Raw genomic sequence first — 12,313 nt, forward strand, 5'->3', positions numbered from 1 at the left:
TAAAAGGGCGCTCATTGCAGAGCGGTGGCAATAGTGAATAATTGGGAACAATGCAAGTAGCCACCAGTAGGGGACTGGCTTAACACATTTTGTCACACCCGTGTCTCAGAACGTTATTCAGCATTTAAACACTCACTTTAAGCATAAATGAATATGCATTTCCATGGCAAAATGTCCAACTTATATTTAGTGGAAGAGCTTGTAAAAGACTTTGCACAGTGTTATATATCTCTAAGGCGTGTGTCTGTGTCCGTGTGCACAGATGCTATGTAGACCAGTGCCGTGCAGGGGAATGTGAACCACACTCGTACATTTAAATTTTCCTGACGTTACAATTAGAAAAAGAAAATAGATGAGGTTAAATTTAATAATATGTTTTCTTTAACACAGCCTATCTAATAGGTTGGGCAATCTGCTTCCGTAGTCACACTGCCTCGGCAACCCAAGGAGGGGTCGCTATGAGTCGGGTCCGACTTGACGGCACATAACAACAACAACATCTAATACATTATCATTTCAACATCTAATCAGTATTAACTTTTTTTTCCAGCACTCTATTTCTTTCTCTCTCTCTCTCTCTCTCTCTCTCTGGTATGTTTTAATTTTTTGTTGTTGTTGTTTGTTTGGTGCTAAATATTCAAAATCCATTGGATTTTGCGCTGATAGCACATCCCAATCCAGAGCAGCCACATTCCCAGTGTTCAGTATCCAACTGTGACTAGCAGTCACCCTATTGGCTAGCACTGGTCTAAAAGAAGTATAAAGAGCCCGGCTGGTACAATGGTTAAGTGTTTGGCTGCTAACAGAAAGGTCGGAGGTTCAAACCCACCCAGTGGCTCTGAGGGAGAACCACCTGGCTCCCATCAGGATGACAGCCTAGAAGAGACCCCATAGGCCATTCTGCTCTGTCTCGTGGGGTCAGTATGAGTTGAGATCTACTTGATGGTGTAGATGAAATATAAAAAAATTGTGGGGTTCGCTCTGTGACAGTGGGGCTATGCTTGCTGGTGTTGGTTCGTTTTCTTCTTTTTGTCTTCTCGGCATTTCCCCATCTTGGTAATGATTACACACTGCCTTGGTAATTTGGAATTAAAATAAACTATTAAAGGCCTCATTCATTTTTAATAGGGAGTGGTGAGCTTCTAAAATACACTTTAAAAATAAGTACATGAAATGTGAATCTGTGACCTATTTTCTGTTCAGTTGACGAGAGATGCTGGAAATGGCATGTCCTGGGCGCCCCTCTCAACTCCCTGCTTCCCTTCCCCACAACCCTTATCCTCAGTGGCTTTTACTTTTGAGCTGGGAGCAGAGAGAGGGGTAAGTCCTGTCTCTGCAGTGAAGGAATTTCCTCTCTGGTGAAATCGCCATGGCAGCCCGAGGGCCAAGGTTCTGCCTCAAATTCACTGTTAGTTTTTTCAAGAGCCAAAGGCAGCTGTCACAGGAAAAGGCAACACTGGTATTTCTCAGCCTCTTCCTTCATTATTGCAACCACCTTACCAAGAAGCCTTTCCAGATTTTTTTTTTGTACCCTAATCATCCCCCCCACCATTATTTATTTTAGTTCTATTGTGATGTGGGTAACATTTCACAAAACAGACTTGTTTTATATTCAAGAGTTCATACACATTTTTTTTTGTGACACTGATTACATTGCCCCCCAGTGTAACGGCTCTCCTCCCACTTCTTCCCTGTGGTCACCCTTTCACTGTGTCCTTCTTGCTATGCATTCCTGCCTCACGACCTTTCTGCCTGTGCAAATGCTGCCCTTCTGATCTCCCATGGTTGACCGTTCTAAGGAGTGCATCTCCGTGGTGTAGTTCTTCAGCTCAAAGTCCCGTCTATTATTTGGCTCAAAGTTAGCCATGCGAGTGAGTTCAGTTCCAAGCCTGAAAGGAGATGCAGGGCCACAGTCTCTAGGGTGTCACCAGTCTCTATCTAACCAGTGATTCTGGTCTTTTCATGTTCCTTGTTGCTGTTGTCATTGTTGCACATTTTTCTCCCACTCTACCAAGGATCTCCAATTTTGATTTCTTTCCAGGCAGTTGGCTGTAGTAGCTGGGCACCATCTAGTTCTTCTGGTCTCAGAATTGGATAGGCTGAGATTCTCATAGTCCATTGCTCCTTTGGGATAAATGTTTCTATGTGGCTTTGATTTTCTTCACTCTTCTCTGCTGTGAAGGAGAGAGACAATAGTTGCAACTTAGATAGCCACTCACAAGCTTTAAAGAACCCAATCATACTCACCAAAGGAGGATGTAGAATGATGTTTTTGTGTACCGTGTTGTGCCAACTGAGCTGGATGTCCCCAGTGACTCACTCCCTCACGGTCCTTAGTTGTGGTTAAGAAGTTATCTTAACTTTGTTGCCAGTAAGCTCTGTACTACACGTGGATATTTTTATAGCACATAAACATATGCATATAGAAATATCATCTGCCCAACCTATGTATGATCATGGGTATATTCCCATCCTCCATCCCCTGCCTCCCCCACATTAAATTTCAGTGCCACAAACACATGGTGTAGCTGTTTGTGTGCTCTGGATCCCTGGAGGGTCACACATCATTGTAACATCTAAAACTTTGCCCTTCCCCCTCCCAAAGCCAATGACTCAATGGCAGTGAGTTTGTTTTTTGTTTAAAGCATCGTATGCATGTGAGAGCTGGACAGTGAATAAGGAAGACCGAAGAAGAGTTGATGCTTTTGAGTTGTGGTGCTGGTGAAGAATGCTGAAAGTACCATGGACTGCTAAAAGAACTAACAGATCTGTCCTGGAGGAAGTACACCCAAAATGCTCCTTGGAAGTGAGAATGGCCAGACTTCGTCTCACCTATTTTGGTCATGTTGTCAGAGGGACCATTTCTTGGAGAAGGATGTCATGCTTTGTAGGGTGGAGGGTCAACAAAAGAGGGGGAGGCCTTCAACGAGATGGATTGACACAGTGGCTGCGATGATGGGCTCAAATATAGCAGGGATTGTGGAGCTGGCGCGGGATCAGGCAGTGTTTCGTTCTGTTGTGCATGGGGTCGCTATGAGTCGGAAATGACTCAATAGCACCTAACAACAACAACAAATAAAGAGACTGAAGGAGAATTGACACCCTTGAATGATGGTGTTGATGAATATTGACTATACCATGGAATGCCAGGAGAATGAACAAACCTGTCATGGAAGAAGCACAGCCAGAATGCTGCTTAGAAGGAAGGCTGGTAAGACGTCATCTCACCTACTTGGACATTTTATCAGGAAGGATCAGTCCCTAAAGGACACCATGCTTGGTAAGTAGAGGGTCAATGAAAAAGAGGAAAACCTGCACTGAGATGGATTGACCAGTGGTTGCGATCATGGATTCAAACATAGCAACGATTGTGAGGACGGTGCAGGACCAAGAAGTGTTTCATTCTGTTGGACACGGTATCGCTGTGAGTTGGAGCTGATTTGGTGGCATCTAACAACAGCCCCATTGAGAAGGCATGAGCTAACCCATTCATGGAGTCTCTAGGCTAATAACCAAAAGGTTGGAGGGTCGAGGCCATCCAGAGGCACCTGAGAAAAAAGGCCTGGCAATCTCTTCCAGAATATCAGCCATGGAAAACCCTGTGGAGCACAGCTCAGCTCTGACACACATGGAGTCTCCATGAGTTCCAGTCAAACTCAATGGCAACTGGTTAACTGTTCAGCCACTCATGCTAAGTGTCAGTGATGGGGTCACTCTGTGACTCTTGTTTTACTTGCTGTCTTGGGTCCAAGTCAACCCCCCTCTGCACCCAAACCTTTGCCTTTGCAGGTCCCTTGCAATGAGATGCCTTTTCCCATTCTCCCTCTGAGCAAGAAGACCCATCTAAAACGTCGCACCATCTGGGAACCCCAACCACGTCTCTCTCCCTTCTCCCCATCACATGGAAATGTATGCCTTTCTCTCACGTGCTTACCATGACTGGCCTTGACTTAATTAATACTCATTCCAGTCCTGCCTCCCCTCCCTAGTCTCACCCTCCTTGAGAACAGGGTACTGTTCATAATTTTGTCCCCTGTGGGGTTTATAGCCTCTCCTATCATTGTCCCTCTGAAAATCACTGTGGAAAAGAAAGAAATTGCCTCCAGGAAAAGCTTTCTCGTCGGACCGTTTCTCTATCAGAAGAACTCAGTAAGACTTATTGCTGACATGGTCCCATCCCAGGGCTCAGACTGCAATCACTGAAGGACAGCAGGTGAGAGCATCCTTCTCTGTTTCTAGTATCCACACACTTCCTGAGCATCACACACACACACAAGGTCACACCTAGTGGCACATGGGCTTGGCCACTACGCGCCACGTGCCACCCCTCGACTTCCTCTCTTTATTTCTTGATCACTGCACTGCACAGTGATCTGTTACTCATTCCAAACCAAACCCACTGCTATCTAGTCGATTCCAACTCACAGCACCCCTAGAGGACAGAGCATATCTGCCCCCATTGGGTTTCCAAGGCTGTCAATCTTCATTGAACCCAGCTGTATCATCTTTCTCCCACAGAGTGGTGGGTGGGTTCCAACCACTGACCGTTTGGTTAAGAGCCAACTGCTTTAACCACTGCACCACCAGAGCTCCTTCAGTTACTAACTGGAAACTGGGAAAAAGCAGCCACCCTGACCTACACCCGTGCATCTGTCAGAACTCCAAGCCCCCTAGTGCCATCTACTTACTCAGCCTGTCCTCTGTGCTGATGTCATTGTCTCTGGATCACCCCAGCTCCACCCCTGTCCACCCCTGTCCCTCCACCCACAGCCAGTAGCTCAGTGGAGCACTGCTTCTCTTCCCGAGAAGTTCCATCCCACGCTCTCATCCAGGCCCACCCTTCCATGACTTCTCTGCAGGCAGGAGATCCTCCCTCTTGCCTGGTCTGCATCGACATCTCCCCTGTCAGAATTCCAATAGCACTCTGCAGATTTGAATGCAAGATTGCAGGCCTGCGACGACAACCGTTGCCACTGATAGCGAGCATTTAGCTAAGGAAATTAAATTCAGAGGCCCTGCATTTGGTCTGGTCTGGATTCTGTTCCTTTTTGGGCTGGGAATGATTTGGTTACAAGGAGATCCCATCTCAATATCCAGGACTTTCAAGAACACAGAGGGGGCGAGAAAGCTAAGCAGTGCCTGATGAAGGAGGCCTGTGTCGGCAAAACCCTGACATTTCAGATGTTCGCTGTAATCAGCAGGCCTGGTAGCTTTAGGCAAACATCGCTGCACTGAAAAATAAAATTCATCCGCTCAATTTCTACTCATGAAAATGCCTTTTTTTTTCCCCCTTTTTATTCCACCCTTCCATAGGTTCCCACATGGTTTCTTAACTCTTTCCTTCTTGAGGTCTTTAGGGAGGCTTAAAAAATGTACAATGTATAGAAGTTGGGGGCAGGCATCCTATAGAAAGCTTAGTTATTTTTTCAACCCGATCTACATCTTAGTTATCATTCCAGTGGCTTTCATCTCTAGAGTTGCCATGTTTTGCACATTAAAATGAGCAAAACTGCTAAGGAGAGATGTCCAAAGCTATAATGATTGACTGGGCGGTTACGGTTGACATCCAAATAAATACCACCGAGCTCAGAAAGGCCTGCCTTGCGGTTTCTCACTTGTTTGTGCTGTTGGCCTTTTTCATCGCCCACTTCTTTCTCTCCCTCTCTCTGTCTCTGTCTCTCTGTGTGTCAAGGGGTGGGAATCACTACGAGTAGATGATGAAGTGTGGTGTTGCGTGTACATCACTGTAGATCAGGCTGGCACGTTTGTAATTTACTCACAAGGATGAGATTCAGATTAGAGATCTGTATGTCATATTAGCAAAATAGTATCCCTCTCGGACTGTATTATTTTACGAACGCGATGGCTGAATTTCAGATGAAATGCGAGGTCAGCCTTGCTCTTCTGTTAGGGCCCTCTAATCTCATTTGTCCCCATTACTGACCTCATCTTTATTAGTTGCTGCAACTCCTGCTGGTTTTGAGCAGACTGAAAAATGTTCTTCCCACTGATGCCATTTCTGCCTTTGAATGTCTAAGCAGGGACCTTGATTGATAATTATCCGAACCCTTTGTCTCCCGGAGACAGCGAACGCTAAATGTTTGTGATTGTCCTCAACTTTCCTCTAAGGTGAAGCTTTTAGATAGAAGGGAAAATGGGTCCTGTTTCCCCCTGTGACATATTGCACACCTGTCCAAGCACTTGTGTATTTCCACCTCCTGGCCCTCTCCAAACTAGCGATCACCTGCACCTTTGCGAAAACTAGTAGCTCAGATGAAGCAACCTGACTCAAGGAAAGGTCTCTGAGAAGCAATTTAACCCAGTTGACCATGCTCATCAATCTGTCACCTGAAGAGAAGCTGTGGGCACCCCGTGACCTCAGCTGCACCATCCCACACGGAGTCATCAGTGGGGCAGGAGCTTCCTCTGCGATGCTATGCATTTCAACTCAATGAGAGAAGTCTTTTCATAGAGGGAAATGGACCTCAAACAGAGACCCAACTCAACTGAATCCTGTCCACCTCCCAGGTACACACGTCATAGTCTCTAATGGGAAGAGAATGGTGGCTACCACATTGTTCAGACCACGTTTGAAACATAAGGGATCCCTAGGGCTGAATTTTAAAAATATGAGTCAGAACCCTGAAGAGTATATGACATTGTATGAAATATTTTGCGGCTGTTTGCATTTAACAATAACACAGGCACTGCTTACAACATCCGGGACGTCATTTCTTGATGGCAGGAGGAGTGGTCAGTGGAAATCTACAGTAAGAGGAGAAGAAAGATAAAAAGCACTTTGAATTGCAATAACTCCTCTCTCGGAGTGTGTTTCCCTAATAAACACACCCACAGCTTCTGAAAGTTTTCCAGTTATCCGCAAGGCAGCCATTTCCCATGGTTGGATAGATCACTCGCACAGGTATACCAGTGACCTTTAACAATATTTCTATCTGATTCCAAATCTTAACACTCAATTTCTTGGCAGCCACAGGGCCAGCTTGTGGTAACAATGCCACAGGCTTTGTCAGTAGCTGGGGAGTTAATGGGCGAGGAGGGAGGAAACCCTTGTCTAAACCACAGCCCTTCCTTGGAGGGATAATTGTGTGTGTGCAGCTTTAAGAACCTAGGGTATCACTGTAGTGTCTAATATGTAGTGGACCCTTGGGAATAATTCTAGGATGAATTGTTGTTGTTAGGTGCCATTGAGTTGGCTCCCACTCATAGTACAGTGAGCCTATGTGTAACAGAGCAGAGTGCACCTGGTCATGCATCATCATTGCAACCACTGTGTCAGTCCGTCTCATTGAGGGCCTTTCCCTTTGTCGTTGACCCTCCACTTTACCAAGCTTGATATCCTTTGCCAGGGAGTGGTCCCTTCTGACAACATGACCAAAGTAGATGGGATGAAGTCTGGCTGTTCTTGCCTCCAAGGAGCATTCTAGCTGCACTTCTTCCAGGACAGATTTGTTCCTTCTTCTGGCAGGTCATGGTATTTTCAGTATTTTTCGCCAACACCACAACTTAAAAGCATCAACTCTTCTTTCCTAGATTCATACTTGGTACATTCCATGTTCTGATTATTAATGGATGTTTGAGGTTTTTCTTCCCATTTTGAATTGTGCCCCATGAGCAAATGAAGGTCCCAAAGGCTTCAGTCCATCCGCAGCATTAATGTTGGCTCCACTCTGAGGACGCAGCTCTTCCCCAGTAGTATTTTGAGTGCCTTCTGACCTGAGGGGCTTATTATCCAGCACTGTATCAGACAGTGTTTCAGGGCTATTCATAAAGTTTTCTGGTAATATATCAGACAGTGTTTCACTGCTATTCATAAGGTTTTCAGTGGCCAGTTTTCTTCAGAAGTAGACGGCCCCGTCCTTCTTCCCAGTCTGTCTTCATCTGAAAGCTCTGCTGAAACCTGTCCACCATGGGTGACCCTGCTGGTATTTGAAATATTGGTGACATATCCTCTAGCTTCACAGCAACACACAAACCATCACAGTAGGACAAACTGACGCACAAGTAGTGGTGGGATAAATTCGTGCCTGCCAATTGACACTGGTGTAGTCCATTCCTTCTAGAATATTATTATTGAGTAAAATCTTGTCGTTTCAGACTTAACTTTCCCGTCTGATCTTTCAGAAGTAGATCAGCAGGCCTTTAAGTCAACTGCGAATCAGAGTAGAACTGCCCCCATACGATTTTCAAGGGTGTAAATCTTTAGGAAACAGACTGCCTCAGTGTTCTCCCACAAAGTGGCTGGTAGACTCAAACGACCGGACATTGGGTTAGCAGCTGCGCACTTTAAGCGCAGCACCACCAGGGCCCCTTTAGACTCAACTAGTTGTTGCCCATCCTCTGTGTGCGGTGCTGTATAATGTATGCGTCAGTGCAGTTTGTAAACTCCATAAGAAACAAACAAGTTGCTGTCGAGTCGACTCTGATTCATGGCGACCCCATGTGATCAGAGTAGAACCATGCTCCGTGGGGTTTTCAGTGGCTGAGTTTTCAGAAGGAGATTACCAGGCCTTTCTTCCAAGGCACATTTGGATAGATTTGAACCGCCAGTCTTTGAGGGAGCAGCCAAGAGTTCCACTCATTTAAACCACATAGGGACTCGTGCATTAGAATGTTGTTGTCCGGTGTCGTCAAGTCATCTCCGACTCATAGCAACCCTGTGTACGACAGAACGAAACACTGCCCAGCCTCACAGTCCTTTCTATACCTGAGCCCATCGTTGCAGCCACTGAGTCAACCCATCTCGTTGAAGGCCTTCCTCTTTTTTGCTGACCCTCCACTTTACCAAGCATGGCATCCTTCTCCAGGGAATGGTCCCTTCTGACAATATGACCAAAGTAGGTGAGATGAAGTCTGGCCATTCTCGCCTCCAAGGAGCACTCTGGCTGCACTTCTTCATTTCATAAGAACGGGGACTGCCTATGTATTGTTTAATTTCTGTAAGTATGTCACCACACGCCATGAAGATCGGTCCTTCAAAATTACAGCTTGACGGAGCTAATGAATAATATTCTTATCCAAAAATCAAACGAAGGCTCTTTTGGAGTCCCTGTGGAATGGCATGCTGTTAGCCTAATTAAAGTTGCTGTATGTACTAGAAATGAAACTGTGTTTCTCTTTGACTGTTCATTCAGATTTCTCAGTAATTCAGACAGGCTCCCCACAACCCCAGCCTGAGTGAACAGAGGAAATGATGTGTTGTGCACATTAGTAAAATTCCATTAACCGTGCCTTTAAAGCAAGCCCAAACCAAAGCGACAAAACAAAGAAACAATATCTATCACCCTGAAATCACTCACAAAATGCCCAACCAGTTTGGCTTTAGGAATAAAGTGATTGTTGATTTTTTATTTTTTCCCATACATATTGATGCATCATAAAACCTGCAAAAGCAGGAACCTGTGTAAGGCAGAAACCTGTCAGAGAAGGAAAATGCAAACATTTTCCGCTACAATGGGCACTAGAAATGTGGGAGGCCGGCACCCAGTCAAAGGGGGACACTGTGGGGACCCGGAACACAGCAAAGCGGGCCGTGGAGTTCCGGCTCCTACAGGCTTCTCTGTACTGTCTTCTCCTGCAACCGCTTCAGTGATCTTTGGGGACATAACTTCTGACATCTCCATCCTGAGGTACCTGGGGGCTTTATATGGGTAAGAAGCTGAGTCTGGCTAACAGAGGCATTTGATGTTGTATCCTATTATATTGATTTATTTTTTCTAGGTCTCTCTAATGTTATAAGAATATTTTCTACTCAATCCTGAAGGAGGTGGGGGCTCTTTAACTGACCTCAAGGCACGTGGCACACAGGGGTTGCCTCCCCAGGCTGGCCAAACGTGGGGCCCTCGGAGAGTCAAAGGGGAAAATTGCCTTTATATCGATCCCACGCACAAGACTTATGGAGCCCAATCTAATTAAGGTCCAGGGGGATTTTGATGCCGGCGTTGGGGTTGGCCCCATGATTAGGGAAAGTGCTAGGTTCTGGTTAAGTGTCCTGCTGGTCCTTCAAGGGTCAGCAAAGTCCACAGCCAGATTGGTCTGTGTAACCCAATCTGAGGAACAGCCCGTGCTGCAATAAAAAATAAAACAAAAACAAACACAAACCAACTGTCCCCAAGCTGACTCCCACTCACAGCGATCCTGTGGCACAGGGCAGAACTGCATTAAACTCTCACTGCCGTAAAGTATCTGACTCTTAGCGACCCCTACTTGGGTTTCTGAGGGGGTATCACTACGGAAGTAGATCGCCCAACCTTCCTTCTGAGGAGTGGCTGGTGGGTTTGAACCACCAGCCTTCTGGTGAACAGTCAAATGCCTTAGACATTATGCCATGAGAGCTCCCAGACTGCATCAGGGAGATGTAATGGGATGATGGAATCGCCAAGTGGTGCAAACGGTTAAGTGCTCAGTTGCTAACTGAAAGATTGGCAGTTTGATTCCTTCCAGAGGACTGCAGAAGAAAGCCCTGGTAGTCTGGAAAATGAGACACTGGGGACCCCGTAGCAGACAGTTGTACTCTGACACACATGGGGTCACCATGGCAACTGGCTTGGTTTGAGTTCAAGGAACAATGGCCTGATAATGGGACCACTTCTGCCCTAGGACACATATCCAAGGCGCCAGTCTTCCTGGGGTCCAGCTCCAGCTCCACCATGTTTCATTTTGTGAATTGGAGCAACTGAGATACCTGTGGACTGCTGAATGAATGGTTCCTTTGTATCCCCGTCCAAGGGAAAGCTCGATCCATGTGGGAGATCACTCATCGCTTTGCTCTGAGCCATTGCTCCTTCTTAAAGCTACCGTTTAAAGAACTCTCTAGTGCACAGAGAGAGCAGCACAGTGTTTCATGAGTCATGAAATGACCCCTGAGTGATGCAGATGATTTGCACTCAGCTCTGGGGGAGCTCTTGTGGCGTAGTGTCTAAGGCACTTGACTGCTAACCAGAAGGCTGGCGGTTCAAACCCAGCAGCCTCTCTGCAGAAAGAAGACTGGGCAATCTACTTCCATAGATATTACCACCTCAGAAACCCAAAGGGGGTCTTTATGAGTTGGAATTGACTCTATGGCAGTGAGTTTGGTTTTTGTTCTACTAGCCTAAAGGTTGCCGGTTCAAAGTTGCACAAATGTGCCATGGACGACAGGACTTGACTTTTCCACATTAATAAGGAGAACGAAAAAAAAAAAAAGTTTTTCTTAAAAGGCTTCTGTTTGTTTTGGTTCTGTTTAAAACTTGGGGTGCGTCTGGCACAAAATGTTGTCATTGTTGTTAGCTGCTGTGGAGTCGGTCCCTCCTGAAAGTGACCCGGTGCCCAGGGCTCAGCTGCCCGGTGCGGAGTCATCCCCGTGATCGTATGTAGATCAGATCACTGCGACCCCTAGGGCTTTCATCGGCTGATTCTTGCAAGCAGACTGCCAGGCTTCCTTCCTAGTCCACCTTAGTCTGCAAGCTCCGCTGACACATGTTCAGTGTCACAGCAGCACGCAGGGCTCCATGGGCAGACGGGTGGGGGCTGCCCATGACGTGTGATGGCCGGGCATCGAACTCTTATCACCAGGGAGCGTAACAACTGGACCACTGGTCCACCACTGTCCCTGCTGGCACAGAAGACGTGTGCGATGAGTGTCTGTGAATTCAATGATATCATAGGCACGACCATTGTGTTTCTGAGGTGATCAATCTTTACAGAAGTAGATTGTCCCAGAGTGGCTGGCTGGTGGGTTTGAACCACCCGCCTTCTGGTTAGCAGTCAGATGCCTTAGGCACTGTGCCACCAGAGCTCCATAATTAAGTGGTATAGTTATTAAAATGTGGAAGCCAGAGCGGGCACCCTGCACGAACCCCACGTCCACCAAGGGGCCCCATCTCAGGGGTCCCAGTTTCTCCTCCTTGGCTGCCACAGCCTCCATGGCTGGCTCCTAGCACCGGGTGTGAGCTGTCGGGGCGGGGCACGGCAGCATTGGTAACGAGCAGTGTCTTGGTCATCACTGAAGATAGATGCCTCGCTGGTGTGTGCGGAGGGCAGGAGGGCTGTTACAGAGGTGATGGCGGCCTTGGGAATCCAATTCTCTTTCTAAATTAGTGCTGAACACAAGGATGAAAGGGTATTCAGTATCAGTGATGGGGCAAGAGAGAGAGAAATTGTGTTTTTATTTGAAAGCAAGCGCCTGCCTGAAGTGCCAGCACTGTGTTGACATCAGACAAGAGTCCCTGGGGCCCCAGTTTGCCCTCATGCCAGGAGGGAGCTGTGCCATGAGATGAGAAAGGTGCCCATGGAGCCTTCCGGAGCCTTCAAAGGT

Source organism: Orycteropus afer, unplaced genomic scaffold, assembly GCF_000298275.1.
Source record: "Orycteropus afer afer isolate SDZICR_OR568_19922 unplaced genomic scaffold, OryAfe1.0 scaffold00061, whole genome shotgun sequence".
Lineage (NCBI taxonomy): Eukaryota > Metazoa > Chordata > Mammalia > Tubulidentata > Orycteropodidae > Orycteropus > Orycteropus afer.